We start from the raw sequence: 21,878 nt of genomic DNA, 5'->3' as shown, positions 1-21,878 counted from the left end.
TTAGACATAGCCTTTCTCCATGTAGAGACTAGATCTTTTGGGAACATATATAGATGTTCCAGAAACCAGCATCGCTTTCTTTTTATTTTCGGGGGGGAATCCATCTGCCCTAATTTGGGGTTAAACAAGTTTCAACTCTGCAATAGACTTTTCAAATGTACAATCCCTTCTCGAGAAACTAGACTGTTTCAATTCGATTGAAAATGCGTTTTGATATTATCCAGGTAAAATGTAGAAAAAAAGTACGAGCTTTCGTATTAGGAATAGCCTGTACATTTGTGCAATATACCGTTTTCTCTGCATACCTTCCTCCCCCGAGAAATTTGTAAGACTAAGGTTTCAATTTTCATCATCAAGAATTTTCAACGCACTTTGGGCAAAAGAACGGAAAGTTAAAAATACAATAATTCGTACGCACTTTCAAAATCAATCCACCTATCGACTCTGAAATGCCAAAAATAATCAACTGTACTTCTGTACATAACTTACTTCTTAAGTATCTTATAAAGCTCTTGCTCTACTAACATTCGTCATATAATTCAGACTTGTACTTGGGTTCTACGACTGGTTTTTCGAAATTTCTGTTGTTTTTATGTATTTTTTTATAATTTTCTGTAGCTTCTAGTATTGCTTTTCTGGAGATAACCACAGTTCCTACGGCTGCTTCTTGTTCTAAATTCCTGCTTTTCCAACTTTTTTACCAGTTTCTGCATTTCTCTCCTCTATATCGATTAAGTATGGTATTATTTACAAACATTAACCATTCCAACCTCTATTCGCAAGCCTTTTTCTTGCCCCACAACCCTGTCTCTATATCAACTGTGCCTTCTCTGACGTCTCAAACTATAGAGACATACCGCACCCTTGCTTCAGACCCACTTACCCATCTAAACATTCTAAAACAAACTTCACTTCTATGATATAAACTTTCCATCACTCACAACAACTCATACACTGCACTATATGTCGTCAGTACCTTCCATAATGTCTTTCCATCGATTTTATCATAATTTTGCGTTAGGCTCATGTATTCATTACAATATATATATATATATATATATATATATATATATATATATATATATATATATATATATATATATATATATATATATACGTATGTATGTGTATTATATGATATAAATGTGAAATTAAATGAGCATAAAATAAATTAACACACAAATGATATATATCAGCTGACCAACTTCAAGTCTGATCACTGATAATCTGTGCATGTGTGAAATAAAGACACTGCCAAGATTAGAAACGGCGATTAACTTTCTCGTCCTGCGTGGGGGAGGTCAGGCATCGCCCTGTTTTAGTTCTCATTATCTGCACCAAGGAAGATCAATCTGTCGAAACCACTGCTTAAGATTAGGTCTTGAAATTAAATCGTCCTTGTGGTTGGGTTTCTAGTTGCTCCCTGACTGATTAATATTCTCAGTTTGATTGATGACGGCATATTCCAGAACCGTCCTTTTGTACAGACAACTACTTTTTATAAACTGCTTGGCGTCACTCCAGATTATATTACGACCATGGCAGATTCAAGCCTGCTTTTTGTACAAGCAACTACTCTTGAAAAACAGCTTGGACTCACTCCAAGTTTCCGTATAACATAAACTGGAGAGAGGTCAAGATTCTGGAATCTTCCATTATTTATTAAACTGAATATGACTTTTCAAGAGGCCACCTGGAATCCGACTACACAGCGATCTTAATTTTAAAACTTATCCTCAAAAAAGTATTCCAAAGGATCGGATACCTAAAGTGGTCAACCCATTTTCCAGCAAAATACAGTACATTGACCTCTTCCACCATGGAATAAGAAAGTTAATCAACGTCTGTAATCCTGCCAAAGTCTTGATGAACACCTGCGTAATGCATAAAAATACTCGATGCACCTGCCTGCTTTCGTCTATGTTGGTTAGAAAGTGTTAAAAAGTCCACATCAGGGCTTCTTAACTCGCTCAACGCCTCTGGAAATGGCTTAAAGAATGGACCTGTGAGGGCACAATGCCGGCTTAATCTCGACTAACCACCAACCTTCTGAATATTTACTAGTAACTAGGACTGAAATGGTGTCAACCAAAATATATGACATTCCATGTTAATTGTTTTTACAGGCTTTTAATTCCACAGAATACCGTCGGATTACAGCAAAAGGCTCGCACACATTCACACACGTGTATATATATATATATATACTATATATATATATATATATATATATATATATATATATATATATATATATATATATATATATATATATATATATATATATATATATATATATATACACATACGATGTGTTTATGTATGCCTCTGCATTCCATGCATGCAGAAGCAGTAGATGTCTGTACGCGGCATATTAGAGAACACATACAAGAACGTACACAGAACATGTACACCCTCAAACGCGTATATTGCATACAGCACTTCTGATCTTTCTGACGAAAAAATGTACGGTGACGTCGTCCTAAACAAAGAAGCATGATGCCTCTGGGAAACTGGTCCAGTAGCCGTAAAAGAATCACGTCTGCAAACACAAATGCAGAACTTTTTTCGAAACATTAACTTTGATCGCCTCGTAAAAAGGACGTTCCGACAATCCTATACCAGGGGCTGAGAGACCTTACGGCACTGATCTTGCGTCACAGTGAAGAAAAATAAACAAAAATAAAAAATTGACATAAAGGAAATGAAGAGGACAACAAATCTCAGAAATACAATCGTTCAGCTCGACATTAAATTCAGACGGTTCCTCACGACGTCGCTCCTTTTCACAGGACGTTTACGCTCAATTATTTCCATTTTATTTTAGACGGTTTTTAAAACCTGTCGGCAATTTCGATTTCAGGACTACAACTCTTTTAATTATTTGTACTGATTCGGCATTTTACTTACTACCTATCATTTACTTTCCTTATTTTATCTCTCATTAATTTACTCTTTTCATCAAATTTTTTATTTCAGTACAGATGAAGTTTTTTAAAGCCACTCCAACCTAAACTATCCATAGATCAATTTCATACTAATGTTTGTAAACCGCCAACCAATTAAGAACATTTTAGATACAGGAAATTTTTTTCTTGTTTCGTCTTTTCAGTTCATACAACTTCATTTTTATGGCACTTGAATATTCTCGAGAACCATTGCAAGAACATTTTTACTTACACAAACTATTTTGGTATTTCATATATATATATATATATATATATATATATATATATATATATATATATATATATATATATATATATATATATATATATATAGTGTTTAAATATGTACAGTATGTATGTAAGGCAACAGAGAAAAGTTAAAAGACTCCGATACGTGGCAAAAGTTTATAAAATTAAAATAATAATGTAGAGTCGTACGTTATCCCATTACTGAAACGACATGGTAACTTCGCGTCACATTTACATCGATGATCCGTATGTGACACTTCTTGTAGTAAGTATCTGTCTGATGAGTGTCTGGGACGCAGTCTTGGATGGATCCTTAGACCAGTAAAATCATACTGATTAAATGTATAAACATTACTGGTAATAATCTTGGCTGGGACAAAGACGTAAGCTTGTAATTTTCTTATTTTACCTAACAATTATATTGCTATGTATTTACCGACTGAAGGTGCTGTTTCATCTTAAAATATGGTTTCCAGTACCTAAGGCATTGGGCTTCATGAAGGAGGGTCGGGCTTCAACTGCCAACTAACTCTCACCAAATGCAAGTCCTTAAGCAAATTCAAAGTACATAATTCGCAATCGTGCCTTACACTTATGTTTACTGTTACAATGTTAATAACTCTAACGTTCGTATATTTCAGCACTCAAAAGTCACGAGTGTCATAACATTATTATGGACATACTGATACTATTTATGAACAGATATTAAAATATATGACATGTTAACGCACTATCGTTACAATGTTATGGATGAAAACAAGGTGTGATCTCGTTTGAGGACTTCCTTTGCTTCGTATTGCAACGCTCTTCACAAGATAACCTTCGACTTCCCAACTTATTGTGTCAACGAACTTCTTTTGCCACGTACCTGTGTCATCTTCTTGACGTTTCTCTTTGTCATCTTACTTACACACAAACCCACACACACACGTGAAAAATGCGCTATTAAAATATGAAAGAAAACAAAGCATTGAAAAAGAATCTCCAAAAAAGTCATTAAATCGATTGTCAATATTTCTCAGAGCACATTAAGTAAGTATTTTATTATATCCACCATGAAACAGCTTTGTGTTAAATGAATTAGTTTTCGCATTTAGGGAAAATATAACTGTTAAACGAAGTCAAATGTGTAGTTTCTGTAATTATGAAAGGTTCGCAAATTGACTGTTGTGATGAATCATGAAAAAAATTAATTTAGGCGAATACAAAGGTAGAACACAGCAGATCTTAATTTTTCCATTATTTCATTTCTAAAAATTCAACCATATCGAGTCAACCTTTGGTTTCATCAACAAAACTTTGGAACACTGGAATTTCAAGATCGACCTTCAAGATATCCCGTTTCAATTATCTTCTTCATCAAATTAATCCAATGAAAAGTAAAACTTTATTATTTCCCTCACTACAGGGAATTACTAGCCATCCCTAATTGAACAACAATGCCTTCCTTATTAAGTAAATCTATTGCTAGTCCTTTCCTTAGTAAGTGGAACAGCCTCCTGGAGGATGTCGAGCAACTGGAACTTCAGAAGTTCAAGCTACTCTAATTCTACTCTTCTTGCATTTTAATACATTTTTATCTCTTTACTAATTTTATTTTTTTAATAAGTGAGATCTCTTCTTTCTGTAGTTCCCTTTAACTCCTCGTACTTCTCCCTGATGAACATCATACTCTTTGGAAACTTGAATTTCAAGTCAATGGCCCCTGTGGGCTTGTTCCATATGAATGGGTTTCATCTTCTGAATAATAATAATAATAATAATAATAATAATAATACACTAATAATAATACATATGAATCCATGTTCAATTTTCTCAGTGATGAAACTTGGTTTGAGAAGCAGTGCCAGTCACAGTACTCTTCGTGATTACAAATAAAATGGAAAAAGAAAAATAAGACGAAGATCAGACAGCTCTCGGTGCCACAGATTCTTTTATCTGTGGCGAACAGGCCGGGATGCGTAACAGGCTAAACCCTGCATTCCAGGAGTCGACTGCGTCTTCTTTACTGTCCGATAACTTTCGGCATAAAATGCAGACGGAGGAAAGCCACAATTCTAGGTCTCCGGAGATAGAATTTTATGAATCAATGAAAAGAGGGATCTATTCCAGCCAACTCTGTCACCTCCATTTCCTCTTTCTTCCATTACTTCCTGCTCTCCTTCCTCCTCCCTCTCTCCCTCCTACCCCACCTCCTTTGCCTTTCCCCGTCACTTCCATTATTCAGTTCTTTTCTTCGCTTTAACACTGGAAAATTGTAAACAAATGTGTGAGTGTGTGTATACAAATAAATAAGCGCACGTGCACACAAACATATAGGTACATACATATAAATATAAGCATGTATGTTTTCATTCACACTAATGTGACTCTGGATTTCCTTAATCTCCTATCTAGCATTTTAAATACAATATAAAGTTTATTTTATTTTCCTTATAGATTTCAGCTGTGTTTTCTGACCAAGTCGGATACCGGAATATTCTTCTTTTTTGGAATATGCAAATGGTGATTTCATAGTTTCGGAATACGCACGGGAACAGTCTTTATAAAAACTAAATTATTTGGAATCATTGTGAAAATAGGTGTCATGAAACTCAACCGAAAACAATTACCGCTTAAAATTTCGCGTTTTCAACATACGTAACAAAAACCGAAAATCAAAAAGGAAGAAAAGAGAAGAACAATTTAAAAATATATATATATTTCTGTCCAGAAACTTGAAGTCCCTTTATGAGACGGAATTTCGCGAACGGAAACTAGTGTAAGTCTTTCCCCCAACCCAAACCTCCTCCACCCCCAAAAACGAGGTCAGAAACCATCCGGCAATCGGCCTGAACTAAGGCAAGTTTTAGCAGCACCGACAAAATCCCAAATTGGTAAGGAACTGGCTTACGAGACAAGCCCAACAATCTGTTGACAGACGCGTTGGCTATTTTCAACGGCTGCCATTTTCCATCCTGTGCACCCTGGGAATAGAAGGCCAAATTGAAAGCCAGGCTTAGGCAGACATCCGGGAGGCTCGCAGCGATATACGAATCTGCTGTCTCTTCTCTCTCTCCAACGTTCTGGTAATGTATGCATTTGCGCATGTGGAGGCACGCAGCGCACGCATTTGTCTTTGCGTATCTGTAGCTGCATACTGTGTTCGTTACTGAACGCTTCTGTATAAATAAAAGCACACTGAAGACTACATATATAAAATTTTTATGTCATAATTTTAGTGTAGAGATAAAATCCACTTAATACATCATATATTTTTTGGCAGAATATGACAAAATGAAAGGTACATTTAAGGAAAAAACGCGATTTTCCTAAGCAATCTTTTTCGCAGTAAAAATTGCAACGCAGTTGAAATTTATTAATTTCAACTGCGTTGCAATGCAATGACGAACAATATTTCGTCCTAGAATAACCTACATATCAAAAACCCGTGATATATTAAGCATGAGGAAAAATAAGAATCTAACGATTTATACAAAAAAAAAACTTGAAACTTGAATTAACACTTCTTTTGGGAATAAGTGACACGTAGAACCAAAAAATATAATAAAAGCAAAGAACACTTTATTAAAATAATACAAATGACTTTAGCTTACGAAGACATTAATTCCACGTTTTAAGAAAAACTTAAGAAATAAATAAGGCTTGTCAGAACTCCTTTGTGTACACAGTCTGTTTCCTCTTCGTAACTGCCCTGCTGAGTTCCAGCGACTGTAGTTAAGTGTCATTATATGTCAGCAAATGAAAAAAATATTTTCCAAGATAAAAAAAATAATGAACGTAGTAAATAAATAAAAACAATCACAAGGGAAAACTATGTTGCCCATCTATTATAAACATTAATATATATATATATATATATATATATATATATATATATATATATATATATATATATATATATATATATATATATATATATATATATATATATAATATTATAATATATATGTGTGTGTGTGTATGGTATATATATTATATATATATACATATATATAAGTTTTATACTTATTTATATATATATATATATATATATTATATATATATATATATATATATATATATATATATATATATATATATATAGAGATATATAGAGAGAGAGAGAGAGAGAGAGAGAGAGAGAGAGAGAGGAGAGAGAGAGGAGAGAGACCATGTTCAATGCCACCTTCTTACTTGAACTACTGAATTGTGGATGAACCCCTTATGCATAAAACGTCCATACCATTAGCTGCTTCATACAACTACCGAGGGGCTCATTACCTCTAGAAACCACTGTTGAATATCCTGGGTATTAAGGCCCTTACTTTTCCACACAATCCACTCTTTCTGTACTGGACATCCGAGGCCTCCCTTTGCCAGCGGTATTAGCGCTTATTATGTCAGTTGTATTTCAGAAAACTTATGTCTTCAAAGCCCAGATTGCTGGGGACATTTGTCCACTGTATAATAAGGAAGAAAAGAACCAGTAAGGTTTGTTTACTTCTTGTGGGAAGTTATGCCAATTAAATGATGAAGGCTCCTTCTTCGTCTACGGTCACCGAGAAACTATTTTTCCTACTGGATGCCGAAATCAAAACAACAGCATCTTATCCCCTCAGTGGTGTAAAGATTACCAAATGACTGAAAAGATAGGTTTTGGTGTCTTTAATCTATACTGTTGCTCAGGAAACATTAAAAATATGACATTTAGCCTTGTTTAGGCTATGCATGGATGCAATACATACGGCTAGAAATATAAAAAGCATTTTTTAAAAGAAATACGGTATGACACTTATCAAAAACAAAGTACAGGACTGGTAAACGTGTATGTGTCCGGTGTATTAGAAGTGTATCTCAAGGGAAGGGATACCTTAGGTAGCGTTTACAGGTGAATCCTAGTGCAGGACTTTGGGAATAATAGATCCTCAGATTGGAGATCGCACCTGAAAATGTAAAGAAAACAGAAGTTCCGATAGTCATTTTCGGCAGAAATTCTTCATTTTCGCCTTTGGCTAAATACTTGGTGATGGTGGGATCGCTTTGGCTTCAGAAGTAAATCGGATCTCGATAGGTCTCAGTATGCATAATCCGGAATAAACTTTAACCTTCTTTAGTGGCTGGTTAGGGTTGAAATTAGATACGCCGTCATGTGAGATCGAAACTAGACACTAACTTGAGAGCATATACTGTATATCTCCTTTAGGGATATTGTTCTCTATGTATATCAGACTTCAAACATATTTAAAAAACTTATATATATATATATATATATATATATATATATATATATATATATATATATATATAAATATATAAAATATATATATATATATACATACATAAATACATACATACACACATATATATTATATATATATGCATAATATATATATATAATTGTATACACACACAAATATATATATATATATATATATATATATATATATATATATATGTGTGTATATAATATTATATATATATATATATATATATATATATATATATATATATATATATATATATATATATATATATATATATATATATACAGTGTATGACCTGAGCCCACCCTTGTGAGGGGTTGCATGACAATCGGTTTCAATGGTTTCAACCTACTTCTGTGGATTTTTACATATGAATATGCTAGAGTTATCGTTCTATAATATATGTATTCGGGACGTCTCGGCATAGGCTAAATGTTATTACTGCACACACTATTATAGTAATTATTACTACATGCACCACCATCGCTATTATTATTGATTTTATATTATACATGTAGTACACTGGGGTCATGGTATCATCTCAGTGCAGGTGGTTCGATTAGGTTAAAAATACTTAGAGAATGTGAAGTGCAAGCATTTTAGTTATGCCAACCTCTTGCTTTCTTGGGCCGAGTCAGTCTGCATCGGAGTCTCGGATTTGAGAGACTTATGTGTTAGTACCCACGCACCTATTGTAAATATTGTAAAGTCTTACAAATATATGTAAAAACGACGCTTCCAACTCTAGTTTGGATTGCGGGATGGAGTCTCATATATATATATATATATATATATATATATATAATATATACATATATATATATATGTATATACATATTTATATACTGTAATGCATCTTTGTGTTCTTGCTTGTGTGATCTTAGTATTTTTCGCGGACCAAGATATTGGAGTCCTGCGGAAATACAGAAGGATAAGGCAAGCTCCTTTAAATACCTAGAAGACCTAAGTTTTGAACAGTTACTTGCTTAGAACTTGAAGACTAACATCTAGCGCTACAGGGCTTCCTGGGAAAAGGCAAATACTATATATATATATATATATATATATATATATATATATATATATATATATATATGTGTGTATATATATATACACAGAGAGAGAGAGAGAGAGAGAGAGAGAGAGAGAATAGGTAGCCTCAGGTGTAAGACTTCCAGTTCTCAGCAAGCATCTGTTCAATGCTTAGATCAATCGAGGCACAATGCTAATGATCACATACGCATGTACACTCGGCAAGGAAAGTGAGGATACAGTTTTTTTAAATCTTCGGACATATATATATTGCTCAAAAATGCGACATCTGGCAACTTTAGAAAGGGGAGGAGCTTCAGTCTTATTGTGTTTGTTTTTGCTTGACCTCCTATAACTTTCAATTATATTCTACGGTTCTGAAATCATTGATACTTAAATGGAGTAGTAAGCTTTATAGTATTCGTTCAAGTTGTAATTTGCAGCGACAATTCTGAGCAAAATAAACAATTTTTCGACATAACCTACCAAGTAACCTTACACAAATGAATTTATGACACCACAATGAACGGAATGCTTGTATAATCGGAAACGCAATCTTCCGTAATGAAATCAAGAGCTAAATTTGAGCAATGTCCAGCAAAAAACGTGGGGAACAATAAAGGAACGAATGCAATGTTATGATGAGAGAGAGAGAGAGAGAGAGAGAGAGAGAGAGAGAGAGAGAGAGAGAGAGAGTTGCTGTTGTGTAAGCCTAGGCCTATATGTAGAGCTACTCATTTCATTATTTTTTTTTTTTTAGAGATTGAGCGATACTATATTTGTATAGTATGTTTTAGCAATGGAGAGAGAGAGAGAGAGAGAGAGAGAGAGAGAGAGAGAGAGAGAGAGAAACTATGGCAATGTCAAGAAACATCCAGTTACTTGTGTTTTTCCGCCGAAGTTATCGCGCTGCTCCGGATTTAAATAGATTTGGTCAACCTACCCTAGCTGTCACAACATTTACTGCCATTAATTCCAGCTGACTTTTAACACCGTGAAATACAAATATGAACGTGTAAAAATTAAAGAAATTATCATTACCTCGTATGATGATGCAATAATAAGCCTGTCCATAACGGAAAACGAGTAAATATTGCCGTTCTGATAAACAGTACTACACCGAGATATCCACACACTATCTTTTAGATCTCTATGAACGAAGTCATCTGAGAAATTCTGATTGCTTCGGACATGCATGGTGTTTTTAAGTATCTGAACGTTTTTGCTTTGCAGATTTAACATATATGATATAATTTGCATTTTATTTTCATATTCTAGAGTAAATTTACCGAGATTATGTGTTTTCTGTAAGAAAAAAATTAAAATTCAATGAGCGAAATCTAATGAAAACTGTATCCTCACTTTTCTTGCCGAGTGTACATAAACACTTTGCAATATAGATATGTATATATATACACTGTATACACACACACACACACACACACATATATATATATATATATATATATATATATATATATATATATATATATATATATATATATATATATATATATATATATATATGTATTTATAATATGAATCTATAAAACAATAAATATATGACGTACCTGAACGAACGGGATTTCTTTACTGAATCTTCAGAAACACGTTCCTAGATTTTAGTTGACAGCAAGCCACATTATATCTGTCCACTCTTTCCCTAACAGCATCAATAAAATCAGTTACGAGTCTCAGTATCGCCATACGTAACCAATCCCAAATCACCAATCACCCAATCCCCTGTCAACAATCGTATATACCATTCTTACATTCAGAACCACGTCCAATCCGCCACATCCATATATACATATATACATTTATGTATCTCCTGAATACTCCGGCATTACAATAACTCGAGTATCAAAGCACTCTGCCGTTCCTCTCTCTACACATTCCTGCGACTGCGGCACTATTGCTGTTAAAAATAAAAGTTAGGTCTGGCATCTTATGAAAAAATAATACAATGTAGTTTCTTTCAAGGAATTAAAATTTCACTCCCTCTCTGAATTTAAAAACAAGCATCAAATACAAATATGTGTATGTATGTATGCATGTATGTATATACATATATATAGTGTGTATGTTAAGTACACACAATACATGCACACAGTTACTGTAGTGTATAAACAATCATTTGTCAAAATGGAAAGAGGATGTTTATCAACTGTTCAACCGAACGACACTGATACTCGGCAAATACCTATTTCGTGTACTAACTATTACCTTATCTAGCACGGCATACAGTAATTGACTAGCGAGTGCACATTCAAGAAAAAGCATTCCTATTCACTTACCACGTAAGGTTATAGTGCCTTCAGTGCACCTGAAGTGGTGCAATGTAGGCATCACTATAGGTTGTTTGGAGGGTTCCCTCTGCCTATAGCCTTTTACTTTACCTCCGCTCCCGCATCCTTTCTTCAGTCTTGCTTGCTGTCCTACTAATCCTATTCCCTCACTTCACTGAATGGTTAAAAGTGCCCCAGTGCTTTTCTTTGTAGCTAAATTTTCATGAATCAAATTAATTCCTAACCGTCTTCAAAAAATAATCACATGTTGAAGTTGCACTTAATCAGGGGTCATCAGGGACAGTTTGTAAAGTGGCCCTCTCACGAACCATTCAGACGTTAACAGCTACTGAAGACTATAAGAGCTGTTTCAGTTGGGTGCATCACGAGTTCCAAATATACCAGATACTCAGAGGGCTTATTTTTGGACTCATTTATCACGTAGACAACAAGAGCTGGCAGTCACAACTCGCTGAAATTTTTTTCTTGGCAGCCAAACAAGACTCTGCAAATATTGCCGTTTCTGCTACTTTTTCTTAGCAACTAGAAAACTTGTTGTACCTGTTACAGTTAAGGACTGCATCTTCTTCTTCTTCTTCTTCTTCTTCTTCTTCTTCTTCTTCTTCTTCTTCTTCTTTGATAAGATAGAAACTTCTCAAGATCTTTGAGACTATGAGACAATTATTTAGGCAGAAAGATCTTGAACAAGATCTTTTCTTAAAATCATGACACCACAAATCTCAGTTGTAGACACTATACACAATGCTTTTACCTCACTGAAACCAAACCTTAAAACTATTGTTTCTTACAGTGACTTTTACTTAGTGTATACGAAAATAAAACTCGATTTACGCAAAAGCGCTGTCATTTCTATTCAACTTTAATTTACTGTTTAGACGACTTAGCCTGACAGGTATACCATTAGTCTCACAAAAGGTGCAAAGAAAAGAGGTAAGACATTACAATAGACAATCCTTCAAAATGCTATTCTGTTTTCGAGGTCAGTTGTCAATTTAGAAAATGAGGTAAAAGTAATCTCTAGTAGTACACGACCTAGTACCCTTAGAAAGCCCTACTCCTGTATGTTTAATGTTTTCATGTGTTTGACAGATGGTTATTACGTTACGCTAAACTTTCAGTGACACTCCATTCTAACGCTTCAAAGAACAAGGAAAGAAAGACCAGAAATTTTAGTGCAAATATTGGAAAATAAAAGAGCACTGACACTAGTATTGCAGTCACACATACATACACTTAGGTCTTTGTAACAAAGGTCTTATAAGAATGCGTAAACACGCAAACCCAAAAACATCTAATAGCAATTTAAGAATATTGCGAAAGAATAAAGCCCTTATTATTCAGTTTTCCACTACTTCTCCTTCGTTACCATATTTATATGGCTTGGTTAAAGCACATAATGAAAATGAGCTTTTAGACCTCTAATTGGCTCAGTAGTTTCTGTCACTTATAAACTAAAAATACTGTATAAAACTGCTATCACCGCATTTAGAAGCTTTTTCAGGCACCCATTTGATTATATTCACCACACCTAACGGAAAAGTTAAACAGTGTCACAATCAATCCCGACTCCCGATTAATAAGTTTTGACAAATTTTCTTATTTACAAAGGTGCCTACTGAATCAATATTAGTATATCTCAAAAATTAATTAACCGGACTGGATTTGACACCAACAGTCAATCAAACTTTGAAACTAATTAAACTGTATATTTGTCAGTGTAGGTTCTATTGTAATGGAAAATTCCACATAAAAATCTTTGATATGGTAAAGAGTAACCCTTCATTAACTATTTTTCTAAATTTATATATGAAGCTTTTTGAAAAACACTGTATTGTATTCTGCAGATTATTCAAGCGTCTGCGCAATGGTTTCGATATGATCATAACATTTTGGCTATTATTTCTGAAGACGTGGATGTGAATAACCTCCTAAAATAATTTCATGAACAAGAAATAAAGAAAAAAAATATGGTTTTTGCCCTCTTATTACAAGTGAACCTTTTCAGTTTAAATGTATCATATAGAGAAAAGCAGCAAATAATTCAGCTTATGTACGCCACTTCTCAGGACGCCAAGATATAAAAATGCCTGTCTCCTCTTCAGTGTTCCTGTGAGAATTACGTGTTGTCAGTTATGAATTCTTGGACAATGAACTCCAGAATATTAGGAAAATAGGTAGGGACCTGTGTTATCCAGCTCATAATTTGGATACTTGCTATAATAAAGCTGCGCGGTCATTTTATTATAAAAGTGACAGGAAGACAGAATTACCAAACAACACTATTTGTCTACCTTAATTCACCGGCTTTGAGTCCATCAAATCAGAGTTGAATATAGCCAATGTAAATTAATTTTTTCCATAGAACATCTATAAAAAAACATGTTATAAGAGTTTATTCTTAAGAGTAACAACAGCGTTTATAAAATCATATGAATAGACTGCGATTCATTTCATTTGAGCAAGCCAAGAAAGGAATTAAACTTTCTTCTAGTACACCTAAGTGAAAAATCAATGATTCAATTGGTTTCATAAAATTATAATAGCGAGATGTAATAATAACGTCTCCAGAAACCTTTTAGAATCTGCTATGATGTAGCTAACAAAGGAAAGCAATATTAATTTAGATCTGCTCAAGAAGTTTGAAGGAGATTTAACGGGAAACTAAGGATTATCAGTAATTCTTGTTACTTTCCTTAGTCTCTCCTTGATTAATTCAGTACCTCGGTTAACCAATGGCAGTTGCTCTTCATCTCGAGATCACCCTCAAATGTAATTACTGTACCTTTGTATGTATCAAATGGCTTTATGGTCTCTACAAACACAAAGCTGAATTTTGTAAAACCGATTTTTCGTTATATACCTTTTTTTTCTGTTGTATGGAGTTTGCTTAAAAATGCCTTAGAGTAAAAGGCGAAAGATTTTGCACTCTCTTGTTTTACCTAATTTGTGGGCAAATGCTGTTTATAAACACAAACACACACACACATACAGATAGATAGATAGATAGATAGATACATACATACATACATATATATATATATATATATAAATATATATTATACGTATCATATACATTGGCATAATAACGACTATAACAATAATAAACAGATAGCGCTATTCCCTTGCCATAAAAGGTTTTAAATAAAACTTGTTGTTTGTACAGTGAATGTGTGTGTGTGTTTTGGACAAAGCAACACAGAAATTAAATAACACCAAATACAGGAAGTGACAGCGTCAGACATCGAAATTCATCTTGCTGTGCAGCAAACGTTGAACAATCGCATACTTTTCGTATCGAACTTACGCATGAAAAACAGGCTGATCATCATCGCATCTAATTTGACTGACTTACAAACCCACTGTATCGGAAAGCTGGCTTCAGCATCCATTGGTGCATAACGAATCCTGGGGTGGAACAGGTAAACCCAATTGGCAAACGAAGCCTGACAAATGTGCCTTTTGATGTCAATGCCTCGTGAACTGTTAAACACACTTGTCGGCCCACAAAGGACTTTTACCGATTGAATGAAGACAAAACGACATCGTCACCTAGAAAATGGACGTAATGCATCCCTGATATCACAGTATATTGCTTTCCAGAGAAATAGATTTTTTTACGGATTTATAACCTGTTCAGTTGCAATCCAGACCATCTATCAAGGGTTGATTCATTGACGGTGATTCTGTGCAAGAGTAATGTATGCGTGACTATTATCATAAATTGAAGATTAAATATATTAATTGGGCTTGTTATAGCGACTCTATGAATAGAGTTATTCATCTGGATGAAATAGAACATTATTAATGAGTGGCAATTTTGTAACAGACTATACACAATCATTATTACTAATAATGCCGCTGTAGTTGCTATTTTTACTGTTGTCGCTGTTGTTGGTATTACTGCTGTTGTTGTCATTATTATTACCATCAGTATTAAATCATCTTGAGGATATTATTTATAACCCTCCGTTGCACCTACAGAAGGAGATTCAAAACAGTGTTTATTTACGTTGGCAATGACGATTACATGTTTTAAGCAAGATAAATAATAATATTACCATTTTCAATCACCTGACTTATCTGACAGGGTCTGACTTGCTACCCTGATCCGTGAGTGGGAGGAGGGTAGATTTCTCCACGATTTATAATCCTGACTCCAATTCCCCATACAAGAGAAAGTTGACATAGCATTACCAGCCGAGCTGATATTTCAATTCTATAAAAAATGATTGTTAGTCACAAACAAACGAGGAGAGAGAGAGAGAGAGAGAGAGAGAGAGAGAGAGAGAGAGAGAGAGAGAGAGAGAGAGAGAGAGATTGGGGCCTGAGCTAACAAAGAGCTACCAAATGAGAAAAGAGTAAATAGTTCCAACAAATGCTCAGAAAGTAATGGTTTTCTACGTAAAGTTGTCCTATATAGTTAATTGAAACCGGTCTTAGTAAAAGGAAATTCCCGGTATTAAAAAATTTACAGTAATTAATTTTCACTATTATTATTTATGCTAACAAAGAGCTACCAAATTAGAGAAGAGTAAATAGTCCCAATAAATGCTAAGAAAGTAATGGTTTTCTACGTAAAGTTACCCTATATAGTTAAGAAACCGATCCTAGTAATAGGAAATTCTAGGTATTAAAAAACTTACAGTAATTAATTTTCACTATTATTATTTATGTTAGTTTGTTTTTCGCCAATATCTTTATCACTGCCATCATCATTGTTAATATAGATTACTTTCATCATCCTTACCACTTTTCAGTCCTGAAATGCTAACAGACAAATGACAATAAATTTCTTACTATGTTTTACATGTTCATGAGCTCGCTTATGAAATATTAGAAATATTTCTGACGATCAATAACATGTGAGTGCCAGATAAAAAAGCTGACAGAATAAAGCGTGAACAAGTGACCGGCCCCAAAAACTATTCTCTGTAGCCACAGCCCAATTCTTTGGATAACAACTTAAATTTTATTGTTAAATATACAATGTACTGTTAGCTGTAGATCTTGATAAATTCTGCATCGTACAAGCAAAACACTGTACAAAGAAAATCCCCAAATATATTCACAAATGGAAAAAGAGGACTTGAAAGTTCATAAAATACCACATACTGAGAAGGAAATAAATAATACTTAAAAGTGTAAGGAAGCAGAATATAGTTGAATATGAATATGCGTGACTATATCTGACTTCCAGGAACGGGCCTAATGGTTAAGTGAATTAGGAAGTAAACATGGAACACTTTCGGATGCGTAAGAGTACAGTAATTATTCTAAATGAAATAAAACAGGCTATGAAGGCTACGTGAATCCAAATGTCAAGCCAAATATGTCTATTGCTTCAAAAATCACTATAGGATCAATTTTTAAGTGATTTAGCAATTTATAATCCTAGGATCTAAAACAAAAATCATCTAGATAATTTTGCGTGTAACAGCTCACTGACTATAGCTGGGCTTAGCAATCTTTCTCTTTCAACTGTCTGTGTCAAGTGAATTGCATAAATTTTAAGCGCAGAATAATTCAACTGATTGCAGTATGTTTGAAAGAGAAAATTAAAATAAAAAAAGGCAAAAAAAAAAGACGAAGCCAAATTTTGTCAAACACAATAATGTCTATGCTTTAACATCATGAATATTCCTTAAAAATGTAGTATTGGAGATATATTTTCTCTTCTCATCACATAACACTATGATAAATTGCTTTTCCAGTGGTAAATAGCTTAAACCTATTTACGCTGGCTTTGATGACTTGAAACCTAAGAAAAACAAAAGAAAAAATTATGAATCTCTAAACACAGCTTGTTTATCGATGTACTGATTTAGCAGTATGTTCTATTAAACCAAAATATCAAAAGTAATTAGTCAGAACTATGAGCTTCCGCTGGCCAAATTAAAAAATTCTAAACTGCTGCAAAAAAAATAGAAAATATAATTTTTTTTATCTCGAAAATCTTTAATGAATTGCCTTTCCAATCGTAAACAGTGAATTGATATTTATATCAGCCAATGCGAAGCAAAGCATACTGCCTTACACTTGGGTACACCTAAAGTAAGAAAGATCATTTTATTTTTCATCTAATTTTCTATTTACATTTATCAACATTATGGAAGCACTGAGCTTAAACTAGCGTCCGCTAGTTACAGTAACCCACAGGAGTGAGATAATTTTTAAAAAAATTATCAGACACAATGTCCAATAAAGTGACATCTGGCAACTCTCGTAAAAGTGGGGTTGGTGTTGAAGTGCAGTCGATCGTGACTGTGGTATGTTTAATCCTATGCTCACCGGTACCTAAACGCATAATGTCTAAACATTTACACTACTCATTTAGGTTATAGCAGTGACACTGATAAAAATCCGTTACTCTCCTCACTGAAAACAGAAGTCGCTGTGCTACAGTTACGCCATGGTAACCGTGTAAGGCCTATAAACTTGACCTTTATTTCACTTTACTTCCTCTTCAATCTTCCTAACGAACACCACATTCTTTGGAAGCATGAATTTCAAGTCAATGGCGCCTGTGGGCTTGTTCCATATGAATAGGTTTCATCTACTGAATAATAATAATAATAATAATAATAATAATAATAATAATAATAATAATAATAATAATAATAGTGCATTAGACCCTTTCAGCAGGGACAAAACTGATAAACTAATTGTGATTAATTGTTATCATTAATAACATGGATTACCCACAGGTATTCAAACGAAGGTTTAACTATCAATAAAATAAATCTGGGGATAAAGCTAGACTTGACAATGAAAAAGACATCTAACTCCGAATCATTAGTCTAACTTTATACCTCAGTTTTTTCTACTGATAGCTGAACCTGTGGGTAATCCATGTTATTAATGATAACTACTAATCTCAATTAGTCTCGTCCCTGCTGAAAGAGTGATGAACCATTAGAAATGACAATGGAGAGAGTGAGAACATACCTTTAAATCTAGCCATGAGGTTAATTTAAAGTACTATTTTCATGCTCCCTTTTAACATCATTTGAAATACAAATGCAACATCGAGATATACAATATAACTATTGCAAGTCGTCAAGAGAAAACTTTTGTATAGGTCTATAAGTATTAGCGTCTTCCGTTTTTCACGTCCGGTTTATAACCATTAGTTAAAGAAAAGTTTAATTATACTGCATTCCAAATAAATGCTACAGAAAGCGAGAGCAACTTCGTTTTGAAGTCAGCCTTTCTCTAACATATTAACTTTATTTCTACAGAGAGAGAGAGAGAGAGAGAGAGAGAGAGAGAGAGAGAGAGAGAGAGAGAGAGAGAGAGAGAGAGAGAGCATTAATTAGTCTTTCGAAATCCGAGTTAATACCTTTCAATCTAATTGCTGGGGATACCATATAACCCCTTTACTCAGCCACAAAAGTTCATGTAATGTACTGAAGTCCCTTACGTAAACACCATATATGGACCTAATACACTATATTACTTAAGTGAATTTCCTTTCCGCAATTTTAAGAACGTCAATCAAACGTTAATTAAAAACCAGCATTTTTACTTAGCGCTATGCAATGTTTTTTTCTTTCAGCTAAAATTACTACACTGTTTACAATTGAGAGGAAATTATTATTAGTATAACTATTACAGTCTAGACGACAACTTCGGTGGCTTTCATGGTAAGTGACTGTAGTACTACTTCGAGTGCAGAAAGCACTTGCCTAGCACTTAGCGCTAACTTGAGTCAACGCTTTTCTTTCTTCTTCTCGAGTGCAAGTGTCTTGTCTGTAGACTTTCGAATCATAGCTTCTCTTCTTTATAGATGTCGGAATGAGAAAAATACTTTAGCTTGCTGTTTATATTGATCAAATAATATATGAAATGAATTAATAGTAAAGAAATCTCGAAGAGACAAGAGGGAACAAAACATTACAAATAATCCATACTCACTCGTTTTTCATAATCACTGAGCAACAAATTTGAGTCAAGTTGTTTCGTCAATGCATAACCTAATTCAGTCACAGTTTTTCCCTATGAGCTTTTTTTTTAAATGACGTATTTTTCATGATTTTGTTTCATTTTACAATATAATGCCGAAATAATAAGCTCCGGGAGCAAAAAGAACATACCTTCGACTTACTGGGTTGCTTGTTACCATTTTTTGATACAAAGCCAATACAAATCTTTCACCAGAATCTTGTGAACATCTGTACATAATAATTTTTATATGAGTACTATGCAATTGAAAAATAATTTAAATTCTGGGGTAATTTCTGGTGGCGTGGGTACACTAGGGGGCATTCACTCAATCATACACAATCACACACGTACACACACGCATATATGTATGTGTACACATATATATATATAAATATACATATATACACATATATGTGTATATATATACACATATATAGTATGAATGTCAAAACGAGATCTTTCTTTCACTTATTAACGCGCATTCACAAAACCTTCATAAACAATCTTAAATTTTTCTTTCCCTAACTCCATATTGATTCAAACATGGCAGTCGTAAACACGCAGGCACGTAGCAGCAAAAACGCCAGGATAAACATTCCCAAAAATTGGGGTCAGGGTGATCTGCGGGGTAATCCGTAAAAAGGGTTTTGGGTCCAGTCAAAGGATTTATATGTGGTCACATCTCGCATAGTTTATGATTACTGGAAGCACCAATAACTTGCTTACGGACATAAATAAATCCTCTCTCTCTCTCTCTCTCTCTCTCTCTCTCTCTCTCTCTCTCTCTCTGGATGTTTTATTTTTATCATAAAAAATCCTAGGTTCTTCCGTTATCAATTATTTTGCCGTAAAATCATTTTTTATGCAAGTGTGCAGCACGCAAACTATTTTGAGAGAGAGAGAGAGAGAGAGAGAGAGAGAGAGAGAGAGAGACTTGTTACAATATTGAAACTTTAATATAAATTCCAACCGTATTTGGTTAATCTGAAAGAAAAGATAAAATACAATTCAGTTGAAACTACTGGACATATTTGGTTCTAATGATACTTGAAACTCATAAAAACCACTTTAGAAATAATGCTAAGTTCGGATACGTATATCCCTCAAATTTACGTTGACTACGGTAACTATGTCAAGTTTCTGTCTTTCCGTCATTAAAAATATGTATCAAAGGTCACTTGTAATAGACATATTTATAAATGGAATGTACTGATACAAGTACACACACACACACACATATATATATATACATACATACATACATACATAATCCACATATACATCCAAGAAATGGAATCGACTGATACAAACAGACGCACACACGCACACACATATATATGCATGTATGTATATATATATATATATATATATATATATATATATATAATATATATATATATAATATATATAAAATTATAATGTATATATAAATAAAGATAAATCCACGAAGGAAGGGAAACAGGTGCTGCGAGGCCTTTCGACTGTCTGTCGTCCTGGCTTGCAGGCTCCTAAGTAAAGAACGATGGACAGTCGAAAGGCCTCGCACACTCCAGTGTTTCCTTTCCTTCGTGGGGATTTTTATCTCTTTATTTATATCCATCACATTCCATATTTTCGTGATTCAGTTATACACACACACACACGCGCGCGCGCGCACGCACGCACGCACTCACGCACGCACACACACACACATATATATATATATATACAGTATATATATATATATATATATATATATATATATATATATATATATATATATATATATATATGTGACTTATGCCCTACGGGAAGACTCAATGGAAAGACAAGACTACAGTCACTGGCATCCATGAAAACGGATTTGAATATTCCAAACACCACGATAAACGCATCTGTCAACTTGTTAATGAAATGTATGCAGCAGTTTTCAGTTGTCCAAGAGGAGACACTCATATCCACTGAAACTCTCAGGTTCATTGCTGACAGCTGAATTAACTGAATGTCATTTACAGCATACACATTTTCCTGCCAAGGGGATGACTTCTCATAAGTTGGTAAATTTAGAAAATACGAATATCGGGCAAAGATGCGAAAGAGATGTAGAACACAACAAACAAACACATGACAAAATAAGCAAACAAATAAACGAGACGTCGCGGGCGTCAATT

At 34.0% G+C, this 21,878-nt stretch overlaps 1 protein-coding gene and 1 non-coding gene across 2 annotated transcripts in view; both read right to left on the bottom strand.

Moving 5' to 3' along the window:
- Positions 1-21,878, bottom strand: part of LOC136847955 (neuroligin-4, Y-linked-like) — a 100,575-nt gene that overhangs the window by 13,566 nt on the left and 65,131 nt on the right. The gene's annotated exons all lie outside the window — the stretch shown is intronic.
- LOC136850235 (small nucleolar RNA snR80) lies at positions 6,485-6,593 on the bottom strand. Its single transcript, XR_010856588.1, has one exon. It is a non-coding gene; the product is annotated as a small nucleolar RNA snR80 (small nucleolar RNA).

This window comes from Macrobrachium rosenbergii, chromosome 2 (assembly GCF_040412425.1).
Source record: "Macrobrachium rosenbergii isolate ZJJX-2024 chromosome 2, ASM4041242v1, whole genome shotgun sequence".
Taxonomy (NCBI): Eukaryota; Metazoa; Arthropoda; class Malacostraca; order Decapoda; family Palaemonidae; genus Macrobrachium; species Macrobrachium rosenbergii.
This window is presented reverse-complemented; position numbering and strand designations above follow the sequence as displayed.